The following is a 20,265-nucleotide window of genomic DNA, read 5'->3' on the forward strand; positions in this document are numbered from 1 at the left end:
ACTGTCACATTAATTATTGTTAAAACTAACTATATAATTATTATTATAATTATTATAATACTCTTTTTCCGTCCTAGTTGTTATGCAGGTTATGGTAATCATGATATTTATCAAATTCTATAGGGTTAATGGTTTCAAAGAAATGTAAATTTTAATATAATAGCAATTATTAAGTAGTTACTAAGATAAATTTTAATGTAAAAAAAAACTTTCTTTTGTACAGATTCTATTGAAAATATATAATATCTTAAAAGGCCGGCAACTCACCTGCAGCTCTTCTGATGTTGCGAGTGTCCATGGGCGACGGTAGATGACGAGGGCAAACAAGCAAACGGGTCACCTGATGCTTACCATCAGGTGACCCGTTTGCTCGTTTGCCCGCTTATTTAATAAAAAAAAAACGTCTCTTTCTATACCTACCTAATGAAGAAGTGTCTTCTTTCTTGTTTTTTGGGAATAGTTCTTTAGCTGAGTTCAGACGCAACTTTGAGTATGAAAAATACATATTGGCATACCATTTAGTAATCTGTGTTATTGGCCATTTCTTTGACCTCACACACACTCAAAATTTCTTAAAAGTGCGGGAAGAGGCAACCGACATACAGACAGACAAACTTTCGCATGTATAATATTATTACAGATTTCTGTTTACCAAAACAGTGATAATAATTAAGAGTATTAAACCTATTTCATACGTGGGAGAGCCATGCTTCGGCACGAATGGGCCGGCTCGACCGGATAAATACCACGGAATTCTCACAGAAAACCGGCGTGAAACAGCGCTTGCGTTGTGTTTCGCCGAGTGAGTGAGTTTACCGGAGGCCCAATCCCCTAACCCCTACCCTATTCCCTTCCCTACCCTCAACTATTCCCTTCCCTTCCCTACCCTCCCCTATTACCCTATTCCCTCTTAAAAGGCCGGCAACGCACTTGCAGCTCTTCTGATGCTGCGAGTGTCCATGGGCGACGGAAGTTGCTTTCCATCAGGTGACCCGTTTGCTCGTTTGCCCCCTTATTTCATTAAAAAAAAATTGAAACTAAGAGTCCTATTACACAATAAACTTTCAACTAATTTTGTACATTGTAATTCTGTTTTCGTATTGCTTTCGTCGTTACGAAATTAGACTACCATCACGTACTGCTGTCCCGAAATAGATGTAACTTTGCATAATGATTGTTGATAAACAGTTTACTGTTTTTACCGATAGGCTTTAAAAGGCGCTTTCGTTTTTAAACCGTGAGAAAATTGGTAGAGTTTTAAGAACCATGGTCTTACAGTGATATATCATACGCCTCCGTGGTCCTGTAGTTTAGAGCACATGGCTCTTGATGAAAAGGTCGTGAGTTTGATTCCCGCGTTGGAAACATATTGTTATTTAATGTTTATGCCAAAGTTACTAGCTAAAAGCCGAGTTTTGTGAGGGCTCCCGTCCGTCCACACCTTGACTGACCGATGATAACACATAAACATGTTAATAAAAATTACTATGTTAAGCACAAATCAATAGACGTGATAGTTTTTTTCGTAAAGTGTACGTGGTATACGTGGGAGAGCCATGCTTCGGCACGAATGGGCCGGCTCGACCGGTGAAATACCACATTCTCACAGAAAACCGGCGTGAAACAGCGCCAGCGCTGTGTTTCGCCGAGTGAGTGAGTTTACTGGAGGCCCATTCCTCTACCCTATTCCCTTCCCTTCCCATCCCTACCCTCCCCTATTACCCTATTCCCTCTTAAAAGGCCGGCAACGCACCTGCAGCTCTTCTGATGCTGCGAGTGTCCATGGGCGACGGAAGTTGCTTTCCGTTTGCTCGTTTGCCCCCTTATTTCATAGGAAAAAAAAACAAATAATGTACAGGTTGTGGGATATACTAGGGCTCGCTTCGCTCGCCCTGACTAGATGACGCCCGCGCCCCCAACTCCGTTGCTCCAAAATTCGTATATTACGCAGGAACCGAACATTTTTCCGGGATAAAAAGAAGAGATAACAGACAGACAGACTGACAGACATACATACTTTTGCCTGATAATAATATTAGTATGACGCTACCTTACCGCTTAAATTGAGTTTTGACAGCTCCACACCACCCTTTTTTCCATACAAACGTTGTCCCCTGTTTCCTCCCTGGATAGTGCTAGTAGAGTTATAATTTTTTTCCTGAATATCTACGGCCAGTAATACAATGTCCCTATGTTTTCTTTTTTTCATAATTTAATTATTAAATAAGATATGAACGTTCAAAAACCCAAAAAAATGGCCAGATTTTCCGCTGTGTTCAAACATCCAGAAAACAGATTTGGCTAGATTATACAAAAAAAAAACATAGGAACACAGCTCAAGCCTTTCTTTAATCTTTAATGAAAAAAGTAATTAAATCGGTTAAGTTTTGGAGAAGGAATCAGGGGACAACGAATCGTTGATTTTCTGCAGTTGTCTCTATCGCGTTCTGCGGTATAGGCTTGAGGTATAGATAGCTATAGATATTACACGTACTTTTTTTTCATTTCTCTAGCCCCTGGTGTATCCTCTTAAAACCTGTATGACAGGAGAGCATAAGTCGGGCCCGCTAGTTTTAAGTACATGAAAATGTTTTTGTTCGGTTAGCATTTATATTTAATCTAAAATAGGAAAACCTGTAGGTCCAGTTTTAGTACTTATCTTGGTTACCAGTATTTAGGTCATCAAGATGTCCTATAACCAGTTCTTTAACCGGGTAACTTAACCGGTTGTTAAGTACTAATGTAATTTGTAGTTTCAGTAACTTTAATAACATATATGCTGGTAAGAGGGCTTGCGGATGCGTTGATACTTGATAGTCATAGAAGAATTATACGTTTATGTGTCATGTCTGTATGTTTTATACATCTCTCGAAATACGTGTACTTCGCAGGACTGTCCATTTTCCGGGAAAATAAATAGAAATTCTTATTTCTAATTATTTTCCTGGAAACCACGAACCAAAATTAATTTTTATTGATGAATTCTTATTCATCAATAAAAATTAATTTTGGTTTTTGAATTCTTCAAAAACTCGAGAACGGCTGGACCGATTTGGCTAATTTTAGTCTTAAAAAATTCGTGGAAGTCCACAGAAGGTTTGTATATGGATGGAAGTGAGTTCACTGGGTCATATAGTTTTTTCAATTTTGAAACAAACTTTTTAAGGATGAATCTTCGTATTAACTTTACCACCGGCTAGGAAACTGTGTTATTTTCAAATCCATACAAATATTAATGCGAAAGTGTGTCTGTCTGTATGGAGAAACTTTGAGTGAGGAAATGACATAGGATACTTTATATGCCATAAAAAAGTACAGTCCCCGCGCGATAAAATAATTTTTGAGCAACGTAGTTGCGGGCGCGCGTCATAACTATATTTATTCATTTTTAATGTAAATTTACCTTATCTATCTATAATATCATTAGTTTTAAAACATTCGCATATTCCACTATTGACTTTACATTCATATACGAGAGGTCAAGCGAGAATTCGATAAAAATGTAAATCGAAATTATCAGAGAAACGCTGCGCGCGCGCAGTAAAAGTTGATACGGGTGGGGGCGCGCGCCAGTCCATGTTGGTTGTTCTATAGTGGTGAACGTGTGGTGTGTGCTTTACAGCTGGATTAACAATAACCTCCTTTCGGAAGTCGGTTAACATGGATTGACGAGTGATTGGTGAGTCCAAAAAGATGATTTTTAGTTGTGATCTGTCAAGATGTTTGCTTTTAAATTTTTCCGTTAAAGTTTAGTTGGGTGTTTAAGGCCGATATAAATAGCCAGTACTCAAGATGCATCTCGGTCTCAAGACACGGTTCAGACTCTGTGATTGGTTGGCTGTCAAAATTTGAACCAATCATAGAGCCGAACCGCATCTTGAGACCGAGATGCATCTTGAGTTCCGACTATTTATACCGATCTAAGTGTCTAAACACACTAGGCCGAAGTTACGCGGCGTAAATTCCGCATGAATCCGCCTGCAATGTATTTTAAATTACCAATGACACACTATTCCCTCGCGTTCCGTCCGTATTTTGTATGTATGTACTAAGGGTGTTTTAAGTAGTTTGAATTCGGGTGTTCGCAGTGAGTCTTTAGTGCATATGATATAGGCATTATTTCAAAGTGGTCTAAAGTCCACGCACTTTTTTCCCAAAATGAGTCCAATGGTTTTCGAAATGTGCTAAAACGAATGCGACAACCGGAAAAGTGATAGAAAATACTGAAAACTAGCTGTACCCCGCGGTTTTATGAGACAATGTTCCGCAGTAAAATATAGCCTATATGTGTTGATTCGATGCGGGTCCCAAGACAGCTTTAGCAGGTCCCTCGGGCTCCCTGAGGTCGTATCAAAGAGTTATCGTGGTTGAGTACCGCTGTCGATCCTAGCGACACAGGAGATACAGCGGTGGGTGTGGTGGGCCAAAACCCGATTTAAAAAAAACCGGATGTCAGCTAACTTCATGCCAAATTTTATCGAAGAAGTAACAAACATACAAACTCACAAACTTTCGCCTTTATAATATTAGTATGGATAATGTAAACGCGTATGGAACACGGATATAGTTTTAGAAACCATTTCTATGTCACGTCCATGTCATGGGCATCGTGACGTCATAATGTCATTGACTGCTAATCACTTCTGTCACACTTCGAGAAAGTTACGACTGTTTGCTTCACTTTACGGAATACCCACAAAACCTTATCAATAATATGCTTGTTCCTCACGGGGAACGTATTCGAGTGACAAAAGCAGCCGGCGGGGCTAAAATGGTCGCTTTGAAGAATCATGACATGAATCATAATATGATTCATTTTTCTAAAATTGCAAAATGCAACACTGCTTGCAATTCATTTCTGTATTTGTGTACTGATTTGACATTTGTCAGTTTGACAGTTTTGACAATTCACTTGCTGAATTGATTGAGAGGAATTGCTAAATGTGACCATTTTAGCCCCGCGGATTTCTTGCCAACGTTATTAATCTTTATCTGTGACAATTTTCATTGAAATCGGTACGATACTTTCTGAGCTTAAGGGCCTGTTTCACCGCTTCCTGATAAGGCTATCCACCACTTAATTTGACAGATGGAGTATGGAAAATCTGTCAAATAACCCTATCGGGCACCTTATCAGGAAGCGGTGAAACAGGCCATGAGACTACTTAACAACGCCCGCAAATCCATTAAAGGTAAAGGTTGGGAAACCTACCCCAAGATTGATGGAGAGCGGAGGTGAGGGGGAGTGGGGAGGAGGGTAAACACCTCCCCGTACCAAATCCACACTGAGAAACCCCCCAGTTTTGGAGCTACTCCCCTTTTGAAATTTTCGGAATTCTGAGACGTGTTTTGTGACGGTCGCCGGCTGCTGCCGCAGCACAGTCACAGTTCTAACCTAACCTACTTTTGGACTTTCTGGATTGTGTTTGTTTTTGTTTTGGCGGGGGGCTGCGTCCCCCGATCCCCCTTTCGGGCGGGCAGCGCTACCCCCCCGGCCCCCCGCTTCGGTAGGTACGGAGGCACTCCCTAGTAAATACACATAAGTGTAGGTATTAAGTTACACATAAACACCAGAAAACAGATGACCTTATCGAACAAGATTACGAAAATTTCAAATGTAAATTTCTCCTAAATGGGGGGTGGGGGTGGGGGGGTTTCCGGGGGTGAAAGTAGCACGAGGAAGTTTTTCTGACCCAAAATATTCTTCCTCAACCCATGTGATCACCAAAAAATTGGGGTAGGTTTCTGAACCTAAAACCTGAAGCCCCATTAAATTTCAGCAAAATCGGTTCAGCGGTTTGGGCGTGAAGAGGTAACAGACTGACAGAACACTTTCGCATTCATGATATTATTAGTAAAGATGATACCGATAATAATATTTAATTACAAATAAACCTCTTGAATGAAACACCTCGCCTTTCACTGTTTCTTCTTTGTAGACATTCTAGTTCAAACATCACTTTGTTGCACCCTGAGTTATTGTTTTCTCTATCGTTCCTCGTACTTATGAAAGAGAAGGCATTACAGGCGGTAACACAGACTGGCGCTAATAGGTCTTAGTGATAATATGCACGCCGGTTTCATTAAAACCTGGCCAGTTACACAAAAATATTTTATAGTGCTTAAGTGTGTGCGCAATACACAAAAGCACCCTCTATCCATTTACACTCATAACCCAGTGGGACGACCGACACGACTGGCGAGAGATCAGGCGCAGGACCGACTTTTTACATGCCCATCCGACGCATGCATCATCTTACTTGTCAGACAATCAGGTGATCAGTCTGCATTGTCCTAACCAAACTGGAAATAACATGTTTCCAACGCGTGAATCGAACCCACGACCTCCGAGTCAAGAGCCACACTCTAAGCCACTGGCCAAGGCCTCATTACAATGTTTAAACCACAATACAACAAAAGCCAGTTTTGGTTTTGGTTTAGCGTAATTGTTATTATCATTGTGGCCATCATAATTATTGTCATTATAACGTCAAGAATAAGCAGCGCTTTCTCATAAAGTTCTGAAATTGTTGGCTAGATTTGCTCAAGGTCTAATCAAATCCCGGCAACGCACCTGCAGCTCTTCTGATGTTGCGAGTGTCCATGGGCGACGGTAGCTGCTTTCCATCTGGTGATCCGTTTGCTCGTTTGCCCGCTTATTTCATTAAAAAAGAATTCAGCACCTCTAGCCAAATTCTTTGAATATGCAGATATCTTATTCTATTACCTATAAAGAAGCCTTATCTATACTAATATTATAAATGCGAAAGTGTGTCTGTCTGTTTGTGTGTAAACTTTACGCCCAAACCGCTAAACAGATTTTTCTGGCTATGGTCTTTGAGTCCCAGGAAAGGACATAGGTTATCTATTATAAAAGTGTTAACTTCGTTAACCTATTTAGAAATAAATATTTTGATTTTAGATTTTGATTTTATCCCGGAAAAATGTACGGTTTTTTTTAATGAAATAAGGGGGCAAACGAGCAAACGGGTCACCTGATGGAAAGCAACTTCCGTCGCCCATGGACACTCGCAGCATCAGCTGCAGGTGCGTTGCCGGCCTTTTAAGAGGGAATAGGGTAATAGGGGAGGTTAGGGAAGGGAATAGGGGAGGGTAGGGAAGGGAATAGGGTAGGGGATTGGGCCTCCGGTAAACTCACTCACTCGGCGAAACACAGCGCAAGCGCTGTTTCACGCCGGTTTTCTGTGAGCCCGTGGTATTTCTCCGGTCGAGCCGGCCCATTCGTGCCGAAGCATGGCTCTCCCACGTACGCGCGATAACTGAATTTTGGCGCTACAGAGTTGTAATAGTCATCTACTTGATTACATAAAACTGTAATATCCTTGTTTAATTATATTATGATTAATCAAACATATCCGCACTTTCACACCACAATAGGAAATTATGTCATGAGTCAGCTGGATTCAGTATTATATTCTTTGGCAGAATGGATTCCGAGAGATTTCGGTATCTGCTGACATCACTTCTGTGATATATGGCCAACGGTTAAGCGATTTAAAATAGCTCTAACTCTTTCTGGATATTTCATCGTGATAAATCATACAAGACGTTTCCGCGGTAACTTTAATAATAATAATAAATAAAAAAACTGTGCATGTTCTCGCACGAAAGGATCATGTGACCTTCCCCACAGTCTGCTCTATATCTGTGCTAAATTACATAGAAATCTGCCCAGTAGTTCGTGAGATTAGTGCGTTACAAACAATTTTTTTGCTTTATTAAGAAGGATTTAATAACTTTAGGTTTTTTAAGCTTCACTGAAAGGTAATGGTAGTAAGTTTGCTTATAAAACTTCTTGAGTGACTTGTGTTTTATTGTGTCGGAGAAAAAACTTGTCGATTTTGGTGATATTCTGAACAGGAAATGAAGAACCGGCTTCGATCGATACGTTTACAATCACACTGTCCTGCTTTCTACTTTTGGCTCGAGTATTCTAGTATACGTCATATAATAGTAGCATTAGCAACTCCGTTGCGCCAAAATTCGTTTATTGTACGGGAACCGTACATTTTTCCAGGATAAAAAGTGACGTCCTATGTCTTTTCCCGGGACTTAATTTTTTTTTTTTAATGAAATAAGGGGGCAAACGAGCAAACGGGTCACCTGATGGAAAGCAACTTCCGTCGCCCATGGACACTCGCAGCATCAGAAGAGCTGCAGGTGCGTTGCCGGCCTTTTAAGAGGGAATAGGGTAATAGGGGAGGGTAGGGATGGGAAGGGAATTGGGGAGGGTAGTGAAGGGAATAGGGTAGGGGATTGGGCCTCCGGTAAACTCACTCACTCGGCGAAACACAGCGCAAGCGCTGTTTCACGCCGGTTTTCTGTGAGAACGTGGTATTTCTCCGGCCGATCCGACCCATTCGGCCGTGCCGAAGCATGGCTCTCCCACGTATAATGTTTTAAAGTAAAAACGAGTAAAAACCAATTTTGCTGGGTACGGACCTCCGTACCCAGCAAAATTGGTTCAGCCGCAAGCCTGCTGGCCCTTAGACAAGATGTTTATAGTTTATTTAAAGAATCGCCGATGTATGAAACTAACTTAAGCGTTCGATAAAATTAAGTCAATATTCGACTTATGTTATGTCATTTCCATACATTTTAATCGGCGATTCCATAAGAAGCAATGAAGAAAACGTCTTGGCTAGGGGATCACATGCTGTAGGGTAAAAGGATGTAATGACGTCATAGGTATCATGACACACCTATGTCAGCTTTTCTCATGTCGATGCCAAGTGTCGTGTCACCTAGAAAGCTGAAAGTAAAATGTTTGAGTAGCGCCTAGATTTGCAAATATAGGAGTGTTAGTCATTTTAAAGATACAGGTAAAAAATCTGCATAAAAAATTTCAGCAAAATCGGTTAAGACTTAAGGTGCTCCCTCTACGGAGATGCCGTAATTTACCGTATTTAAGGCTTTATAAACTCACTTGATGACCCTCGCAACTCCATCGCGCCAAAACTCGTTTATCGCGTGGGAACCGTGCATTTTTCTGGGATGAAAAGTATCCTATGTCCTTTCCCGGGACTCAAGGAATCTCCACGCCAAATTTCAGCAAAATCGGTTCAGCGGTTTGGGCGTGAAGAGGTAACAGACAGACAGGCAGACACACTTTCGCATTTATAATGTTAGTATGGATTAAGTAGAAGAAAGCTAGTGAATTTTTTCTTTATTAGGCTCATTACTCATGTTAGACTAGATTTTGTTCGCATCTTTGTTGTATGAATTATTGGTTGATTGCCCCAGATTTACACATTTTTTGATGAAAATGGCAGACAAGCCGCGAATAAATAGACAAAAACATTTTAGCATTTCTATTATAGGTTGGGCCATCACCTTAATGACTGGCTGTCGCCGGTCAAGCACAAAAAAAACCCCGGAAATTTAGCCGAAATGTAGTTATTTCCCCGGACACCTTTTAAAAGTATTAAAGATTATGTCTTGCAAATTTTTGATAAAACATCTTTATTTTCCAACAATTTTTTAAATAATTTTACTAACCTAAGTCCTTGAAATCGTACTTGATTTTGATCTGAGAAGAAACCGTGTGGATTTTTCTCAACAAAATCAAAAGTGTCCGGATTTCACACGGGCACTTTTCTAAAATCCGGACGGTCCCCGGACGCCCTTGAAACTAGGACAAATCCGGGTAAATCCCGACGGATGGCAGCCCTAATGTGATGCTAATGTAGAGGTATCAGGTAAGTACATATTAATATCTTTGCACAACGACTAACGAGATTACAGCTCTAAAGCTAAACGAATACTCAACATTTTTAATCGATTTTCTGCGCTAATCGGTAATGCAAATACTTTTTAACCAAATTTAAAAAAAAAGGAGGAGGTTATATAATCGGCTGTGGATATATTTATAAGATAGGATACTAATAAAATGACAAATTGTATCTATCCAAACGATTAGCTTCTCAAACTTTCACATATTAATATTAATCCTAATAAAGTTATCATAATTTTAAGTTAATTTCACTTTTATCCATAGGAAAATGTTTTTACTATAATTTATAACGTTACAAGAACAAGAGTAAAATAATCAGAGCGAAGAAAGTGCATATGTGTGTATGTGGACTGTGTGCATGAAAAGTGGAATGATGCAAATATTTAAGGTACTTAAATAAATGAGCGTCCGTGGCCCAATGGGTAGACCTTTGGTTCGCACTCTTAGAGGGTGCAGGTTCGAACCCGGGTGGAGGCGTGTACCTATGAGACATTTTCTGATCTCAAGTACATAATACGGACGCTCGTACGGTGAAGGAAAACATCGTGAGGAAACCCGCACATAGTTTGTCCCAGACGTATTGACTAGTTCTTTCCTCTGGGCTAGGCCGACTATGATGCGAGAATGCCGTATGCGCCTGGGCAACCATACGGACGTTTAAAAATCTTGTCCCAGGCACTACAGTACTTGAGTAGTGGTTACTTCGCTCTGAAAAATACTGTATAAATAAAGGCCTAGTTTTTTTTTTTAAATAAATAAAATAATAAACTTTGTTTTGTCTTAATTTTATATGTATATTATATTTATGGGTTACTATCTACGAATAATAAAAATAGGCCAAGTACGAGTCGGACTCGCGCATGAAGGGTTCCGATACAGAGCAAAAATAGGCTAAAAATTGTGTTTTGTAAAAAATTGTTTAACACGCCCCTGTTAAGCCGGTAAGGATGAAACATCTTCCTGCACCTTGGCTTTCAGACGAGCTTAAGGCACTGATCAAGGCTAAGCATGCAGCAAAAGCTAAATTTAAAAGAAGGAACACCGAGGAACTTCGTAATAAATATATTAAAATACGCAACCGATGTAACACATTATGCCGTGATGCCCAGCGGCGTCACATCCACAGCTCAATCGAGAACGGTGATCCAGCTAAAACCTGTAAATTTCTAAAGTCTCTCGGTGTGGGGCGTTCTGAAACACAGGATTGTAATACCATTGATCTTAACCTTCTAAATCAGCATTTTACCTCTTCCTCTAACCTTGACCCTCATATTAAATCACGCACTTTGCAATTCTTATCCTCTTTACCTTCTCCCAACTTTGAACCTTTTCTTACTGCCCCCGTCACCGAAACTGAGATTAAAAGGCATATAATGTCCATCACTTCGAATGCAGTCGGTGACGACGGCATTAGTCGGAGTATGATCATTCCCATTTTAGACATCATTTTACCAATACTTACTCACATATTTAATACCTGTTTAGAGTCCTTTACCTTCCCCGATGTCTGGAAAACAGCCTATATTATTCCTTTACCTAAATCTTCCCGTCCCAAAACTCCATCTGATTTCCGACCTATCTCAATCCTACCCTATTTATCCAAAGTACTGGAGAGGATAATCCATCACCAGCTCACACAATATGTCTCGCGCAATAGTCTGCTTACTCCGTTACAGTCAGGCTTTCGTATTGGCCATAGCACAACAACTGCTCTTATAAAAGTTGCTGATGATATTCGGTTAGGAATGGATCAAAAAAAGCTCACTTTACTCACATTGCTGGACTTTAGTAATGCTTTTAGCTCTATTGACCACGATATTCTTTTAAGTCGACTTGCTTCGTGTAACCTTTCGCCATCGGTAATTTGTTTGCTTCGAAGCTACCTAGTAGGAAGACGACAAAGAGTTAAATTATCTGATGGCTTTTCTGACTTGAGTAATATTTCGGGCGGTGTTCCGCAGGGTGGAGTGCTGTCGCCACTTTTATTCACTTTATTCATCAATTCCATAATAGCTTCAATTAGTTCTTTTTATCACCTGTATGCAGATGACCTACAAATATACATCCAGTCAGAATTGAGCGGTCTTCATACAGCCATCAGTAATCTGAATAAAGATTTGTCGACGATCTGTGACTGGAGTAGGAACTATGGACTTTTTATTAATCCCGCAAAAACCCAATTAATCCTAATCGGCAGCCCGGGACTAGACTCTAGGGTTGAAAAATCTCGGCGTAGCGTTCGATGAAAATTTTTCTTGGTCGCCACAACTTCAAAATGTTAGTAAAAAAGTTTTTTCTACCTGGCATTCCTTAAAACGTCTCAGGTACGTTCTTCCTACATAAACCAAAGTAGTATTAGCTCAATCCCTGTTTCTCTCCCTTCTAGATTATGCTGATGCTTGCTACACCAACCTAACTGAAGATCAACTTAACAAGCTTGAGCGCCTCCAAAATCTTTCGCTGAGGTTCATATTCGGCTTACGTAAATATGACCATATCACTGAATACCGTCTCAAGCTTAAGTGGCTCCCAATCCGTTATCGCCGTGATTTTCGCATACTCTCCTTACTATACAAGATTTTATTCGACTCCTATTACCCTAGTTATTTAAAAAACAATTATATGTTCCACAATTATGATAGGCAAGATCTCCGCTCCCATTCAAAACTCCTCCTCAACATTCCCATCCATCAAACAAAATATTTTCATTCCTCCTTTACTGTCAAGTCCATTGTACTTTGGAACTCCTTACCTATTCATATTAGGCATGCGAAAACGTTAAACCACTTTAAGTCGTTACTTTTCAATTACTATTTTAATTCATCAATCGTCAGTCAACAATAATTATTAATTTCATTTAAATATTCCTTTTATATGACCACTTATTTTGTATATATTATAAAATATAATATCATTATTGTAAGTATTTAATTTTATGTAAGTATTGTATATTATGTAATAATATGTATGTATTATACTTACTATATTTAATATATGTTATTGAATATTGTAATATTTATTGAATATAATATATTTTATGTAATATGATTAGTCAATTGTTGTCAAAGTGTTTATACTTTTGCACATCACCGTTTTCCTAAGTTTTTCATCTTAAAAACGCGAAGGTTGCCTGGAAGATATTGCTTTAAAGTAATAAGGCCGCCTTTGTGTGCAGTTCAGTTAATTATATTATACCTATTTGTATTTGTAATGTTATCAATAATATGTGCACAATAAAGTATATTATTATTATTATTTTTTTTTTTTTTTGTATGGGAGCCCCCCTTAAATTTTTATTTCACTATAATATTATTATTAAATATTAAAGTACACATATAAAAAAAGAATATGTAAAAAATTCAAGTGCCTACCTCTTGCCATTATTGATATAGAGCGAAAAAGGCCGAAAAAATCACGTTTGTTGTATGGGAGCCCCCCTAAATATTAATTTTATTTTGTTTTCAATATTTGTTGTTATAGCAGCAACAGATATACCTAATCTGTGAAAATTTCAGTTTCGTTTCAACCTGTATTATTTTGTTCTTTTTTTCATAAATCCAGTCTGGTCCCAAACAACAAAATTGTATTGTCATAAATTGATGCAACCAGCAACAAGGTGAAAATTGCGCTATACCTAGGCACTAGCTAGGCAGACTAGTGAAGTCTAGAAACCAGTCGTATCTAGGTCATTGACTTGAGTACTATTATTAAAAGTCTACTGCGGACGGTCAATGCCTCATAATATGCGTTCGTGTTAAGTATGAGGTGAGTTCTCAATTCTTTAGACTACTAGCTGACCCCAGTTTTGCCGTATAAATTATTTCTCGTATCAATATAAAAAGTAGACAAAAACCTATTCTCAGGCCTAACGAATGTAGTTTAAACATACAAAAATTAAAATCGGTTAAGCCGTTTTGGAGGAGTTCCCGGACAAACAATGTGACACGAGAATTTTTAGGTTTGATCCATACTAATATTATAAATGCGAAAGACTGTTACCTCTTCACGCCCAAACCACTAAAGCGATTTTGCTGAAATTCGGTATGGAAATACTTAGAGTCCCGGGAATGGACATAGGATACTTTTATCCCGGAAAAATGTATGGTTTTCACACAATAAACGAATTTTGGCGTAACTAAATTTTGGCAAAGTCATGTCTCTGGGGCTCTTGTCCATACAAATCACAAAAAAAATACTCTTTCTGCGCTGTCACTTTCACACTGAACTATAATATAATATGGGACACTGTAACACATCCACGGGCGTAGCCAGGTTTTAGTATCAGGGAGGTCCTGTCCTTATTTTAAATTTTAATTTTATGAATGTTAGTATCTTAACTTTTCATGAACCCCATAACCCTCCCCCTGGCTACGCCTGTGTACACATCCTTAAAAGTATGATCACTTAGTTTTGTTACACTCTGTATAAGGCAGTACAACTAATAAATTATTATATATATCTATTCTTCTAATATTTTTTCCTTAAATATCTTAGTTATCTTATATACAGTGTGTAACAAAAATAAGTGATAATACTTTAGGGTGTGTACGTGTTCCTTGTAGAGAGTTCACTGTGAAAGTAGCAGCGCTGAAAGACGAAAAAAATTTTTCACTTTTGTATGGGGAAGGGCCCGAGCGTCACGAGTTTCCCCATACAAAAATGAAAAAAAAATTTGGTCTTTCAGCGCTGCTACTTTCACAGTGAACTCTCTAAGAGGAAGACGTACACACCCTAAAGTGTTATCACTTATTTTTGTTACATCCTGTATATAAAATTCTCGTGTCACAATGTTAGTCCCCGTACTCCTCCGAAACGGCTTTACTGATTTTAACCAAATTTTATATGCATATTCAGTAGGTCTGAGAATCGGCTACTGGGTACTTTTTATTTTGATAAGTGCATTTGTTGAATAAATAATAGTAAATTATTATAACTGGCGACCATTGTTTGTGCGACGGGATAGCGATGGACGTTGCCATGGTGCCGTACTTATTTAGTCACTTCAATAAAATAATATGGGCGAAATACTTTATATGGCAAAACAACGTTTGCCGGGTCAGCTAGTTATTATCTAAATCTTTTTTGTTACATAGTATGAGAATGTGAATGATATCGTTACATAATTTTCGTGAACAATACATTACAAAATATAATGTTCTTTCTTTTACATAAGTGTACCAATTCACATTGGAATAGAATACATTTTTTATTATGCAATTTATTTTTGTAAATTCGCGAGGAAGTTGCTTATCGCGCGGTAACCGTGCATTTTAATATAGCCTCGTTTAGAACTAAGTGTCTGCAATATCCATTTTGACTTTTAACAATCTTTCAGTTTTATAAGAAAGTCAGTTAAAAAATAAAACATTACCAAATTAACGTCTATTTTATATTATAACCACTATACTGTACTCGGCGAATCATGGCGGTAGCGGTCATTAGCTTTGTTCACACTGTGCACTTTCATCTTCAATTTTCATCATCAACTTTCATATTGGCGCATTCATTAATTGAATGCGTCAAGAAACGCAACGCCAATATTGTCATATTTGAAGTTTTGGATACGGTCAGAGGGCATGCCTCACGTTCGCTGTTGACTGCGCTATGACGCATGCCCTTGACGAACAGAAAAAGGCACAGTGTGGACAAAGCTATTGACTCCCTGACAAAAATCTTGTCATTTTCCATACCGCGATTGACAATGGACTAAGAACATCTGACGCTTCATTGTGTCAATGACCGCTACCACCATGTTTCGCCGAGTACGCTATAAATAACATAAACCAAATAACAATATACCTTTGACTTCCGTCGTTTCTTTGAATTACGCGTACAATTATACTATGGTATCATTTTGTTATGGTACCTGGCTTCCTTCACAATATATTTCCCTAATCAATTTGATTGAAGGGCTCTTGAAGGGCTGCTTTATCCTATTTACTGGAGCGTAAATAATTAAGTATAATTTATCACTTATATACTCAAAGTGGTATGCATAATACAAGCCTTTGAAACACCTTGCTGGCATGAAGCCAACCTTTGAAGATTTCATCTGATGCCTCATTATTAACTACTAGCTGTCCCGGCAAACGTTGTTTGCCATAAAATGATTTTCCCTGTTTTCCTGCTTTTCTCTTGAAGCCTTTTTCTGATTTTTTTTCTATAGACCTTACGGAGCCCGATACCTTTCGAAAAACATGCCAAACCGTGGAAATCGGTTCGTGCGTTCTGGAGTTATAGCGTTAGGAAGGAAAACCCGACCTATTTTTTATATATTAGAAGATTATTAATTTAATAATTAGTTAATTAGTAATTATGTTACACAATAATTGAAGCAATGTTATTTTAAATAAATGTGTGTTATTTTATAATAATAATAGCTCCCACACCGGTTTCGGTGACGGTGGCCGGTTTCATTGAAACCAGGCCAGCTACGCAGGAGTAATTTTTATAGTGCCCAAGTGTGTGCGCAGTACACAAGAGCACTCTCTATTCCTTTACTATCATAACCCAGTGGGACGGACGACCGACACGACTGGCGAGAGATCAGGCGCAGGACCGACTTTTTGCATGCCCATCCGACGCATGGATCATCTTACTTGTCAGACAATCAGGTGATCAGCCTGCATTGTCCTAACCAAACTTGGAAATAACATGTTTCCAACGCGGGAATCGAACCCACGACCTCCGAGTCAAGAGCCGTGCTCTATACCACTAGACCACGGAGGTGTCAATTGTTGTTATTATATATATTGTTATTTTATATAAACCATGATGACGCAAATCGTAAATTTTTCCGGGATAAAAGTTATCCTATGTTTCCGGGAGTCAAAGTATCTCTATACATTCAACAAAATCGAATTGTGTTGTGGGTGTGAACAGTAAACAGACAAACACATTCTGGCATTTATATTAGTACCTGGATGACCGAGCTTTGCTCGGTATAGCAAACACTCATTGACTTCGTGTTACTTAATAACGCCATCTGCTGGTCGTTAAAACAATTAGTTGCTTACAAAATAGTATTGTTATTCGCCAATAGGAACGGGAACAGGAAGAGTCATATTTTTTAGTTTATCGATTATCGATAAAACACGAATAAAAAGACATTTTCTGAAAATGATTCCTAGCTAAATCGATTTATCGCCCCCGAAACCCCCTATATACTAAATTTCATGAAAATCGTTGGAGCCGATTCCGAGATTCCAATTATATATATATATATACAAGAATTGCTCGTTTAAAGATATAAGATTAGTATGGCTGCGAATGTCTGTTTATCACGAGGTGAGTTTCCCACGCGATAAATTAATTTCTGAACGAAATTGCGGTTTTAGAATTATTATAAATGCGAAAGTGTGTCTGTCCATTACTTTACGTTTTTAAACGGGTAAAGCAGACTATCCAAAGTGGGCGATAACGCCCATAAGTGGGCCCACAAGGGGGGCGCTACAGGGTGTGGGACCCAGAAAAAAATGGGGGCATTGTGTAGAGGCTTGGGGGTAGTTTATTTCATCTGGATGCATTTTAAATTGAAACAGAGGGAGCGCTAAAACATAATTTGTTCTAAAAGTGGGCAGTAGACGAAATAAGTTTGGGAACCTCTGGGCTAAAGCGATTTTGATGTTCAGTATAGAGATACTTTACAGCCATCCAGGGATATTTAATGATAATCAATAAAATTAATGATTTTATTTATTCTTTCCTTCTCGCACACCTAAACAATTTTGTTTCTGACTGGTAAAAAATGCCATTTGGCATTAAGTCCGCCTATGCACCAACATTGTGCAAAAAGTATAAATAAATAATAAACAGTTTAATTTCTCTGAGTGCCATTAGGCATCCATTACACGCTCGTACGAGCGACAGTCAATTCCGTCAATCATGAATTATGTTTAACTGATGGTGACTGATGGACTGACGAATGGTATTAGACGGTCACTCAATTCTCTTCAGTTTTATGTCAGTCAAAGTCAAAATTACCACGTTCTCACAGAAAACCGGCGTGAAACAGCACTTGCGCTGTGTTTCGCAGAATGAGTGAGTTTACCGGAGGCCCAATCCCCTACCCTATTCCCATCCCTACCCTCCCCTATTCCCTTCCCTTCCCATCCCTACCCTCCCCTGTTACTCTATTCCCTCTTAAAAGGCCGGCAACGCACCTGCAGCTCTTCTGATGCTGCGAGTGTCCATGGGCGACGGAAGTTGCTTTCCATCAGGTGACCCGTTTGCTCGTTTGCCCCCTTATTTCATTTAAAAAAATCAAAGGTTTCTAATTTTTTCCTATTTTGTCAGATGTGACAACACTCACTCAAAATTTGTCACTGATGGTTGCATGAAGCATAAATCAAAATATCCAGATTTTCGTCAATCAACTTCATGCAACCGTCTGTCACGCTCTTAGACGGTAGGTTATCCATCAGTTACAGCCATGACTGTGGTAAAACTGACAGCAAAACCCACCGTGTAATGGATGCCTTAGAGTTTTAAACGTAAACATAGCAACATAGTTGGCCTATTCCAGAGGAATGAGCAGGTCAATACGTCTGGGACCAACCACGTGCACCTGCATGCCTCGATTGCTTCACTGTACGAGCGTCCGTATTATGTACTTGAGATCTGAAAATGTCTCAATACTCGCCTCCACCCGGGATCAAACCTGCACCCTCTCGAATGAGAGCCAAAAGTCTACCCACTAGGCCACCGACGCTTATTTTAACATAAGCCACATATAAATATTAGAAAGTATATATTTGATAGTCTAGTGAGGAATGTAGTGTGATTTATAACTTGGCACACTTGGCCAGTTTGACTAAAATTTGAGAATCCATTTTGTTTTTGTGCCACTTTCTACATGCTCATATTGTGACTGGCTTTTGCCCGCTATTTCGACCGCCTAAACCCAAAAAAAAGCAAATTAATTAATTTATGAATACGCTATAAATGTATGGAAGCATAATAAAATAAGAAACGAAACCTTTAACTTTTAAGTCAATCTTAATCATATTATACGCGTCTCTCAAAAATTCACTAAATATTATGTTTCGGCATTATAGATCTATTGTAAAAAAAAAATTAGAACATATTGTTTTTTTTTTTAATATTGAATTTCCTTTGTATATGACTGTTTGATGCCAAAATAAATGAAAAAAAAGAAAATAAACCTAACTTATAGTTGAAGTGGTGATTCGAGGCGGAAGGACTTATTGACCTTTGTAACCCTTTTTACGAAAAATGGGGAAACGTAGGTGCATGAAAATTTGCACAGTTATAGCTTATATGATGAAGGAGTGCATCGAGCTAATATTATTTTGAAATTATGCTTTTGTCATACATTTTTTTAACAAATAAAACATTACACACACTATAACACACACACATGAGAAATGACAGATTTTTGAGTGACAAGCCTATACTTACGAATTATACTCTTTTATTCATGGTTGAAGTCTGTTGTCAACAAGGTGACAAATTGAAATTCATAGACATAATATATACTGTCGTCTTCTTGACTGTCGTAAATGGATTATAATTTTTTTATTGAATCTAAGATACTATTAGACATTGCTTACACGGCCAGTTTGAGATCAGCTAAGTCCCAGAGACAAGAGTTGAAAAAAATATGATAGTCAATATTTTTTACAAAATATAGGAAGTAGGTACACGAGGTAGTAGTCCTAATGTCGTTGAAACTAAGGTCGAATTTCGACCATTGGGCGATCTCTAGTTAATATTAATTCTGAACTCTAAGGTAGGGAACTCAGTTTGAATCCGTGTTGTAAGCTATGTACTAGAGTTTTCGCCCTCGAAATCTCTATTTCGTTTTACAAATAAAACCTCTCGACTCTAGAGCCCCAAGATTCTTTTTGGTCGATTTATTTCTCTTGTAGCTGACTTTCCGCGTCCTTAAACCACGATTGGGTAAATTTATTCGTGAATAAACGGTCAGTGAGCCCTTAGGATGTGTTTACATGATGGGCAAACACAGCGCGTATTTGTAAAGTAGCTCAAACCTGCAAATATATTAAACACGATGCAGTAAATTATGGTTTTATAAGATAGCAAATATACATAAAATAACAAAGTAAGAAACTAGTATTGTACTATGACGCTATTTTGTAAGTATTGTTATAAGAAGGAACCAGTGTTATTTGTCTTTAGAAAGAAAGACTGAGAAAATGACTGTTATAGTGTTTAATATTTATGTTGCTTAATAATAACTCATTTTTAAATTAAAATAAATATTTATAGTTTACCACCGTATCACACTTTTTTCCTATAATAAATTCGTATCAATAGTGAGAAGCATCTATAATAATTATTATGATTTATGAGTAAATCTCCCTTTTCTAGACACAATATTATAATAGGTATTATGGTACATTATTATTGGTCAGACACACAGATCGAGAAATCCTGAGAAATGAGCATGATATTGCTATTTGCTACGTAATTAAATATTAATAAGGTTTCATACACTTGACATCCATACTAATATTTTAAATGCGACA

At 38.3% G+C, this 20,265-nt stretch overlaps 1 protein-coding gene across 1 annotated transcript in view; it reads left to right on the forward strand.

Annotated features, from left to right (window-relative positions):
• The first annotated feature begins 3,581 nt into the window (after positions 1 to 3,581).
• LOC121737785 overlaps positions 3,582 to 20,265 on the forward strand; it is a 58,998-nt gene continuing 42,314 nt past the window's right edge. The window contains exon 1 of the mRNA XM_042129484.1: positions 3,582 to 3,679. The gene's annotated coding sequence lies outside the window, so the exon portion shown is untranslated. The remainder of the gene's footprint in view (positions 3,680 to 20,265) is intronic.

The sequence above is a fragment of the Aricia agestis genome, chromosome 21 (genome assembly GCF_905147365.1).
Source record: "Aricia agestis chromosome 21, ilAriAges1.1, whole genome shotgun sequence".
Classification (NCBI taxonomy): domain Eukaryota; kingdom Metazoa; phylum Arthropoda; class Insecta; order Lepidoptera; family Lycaenidae; genus Aricia; species Aricia agestis.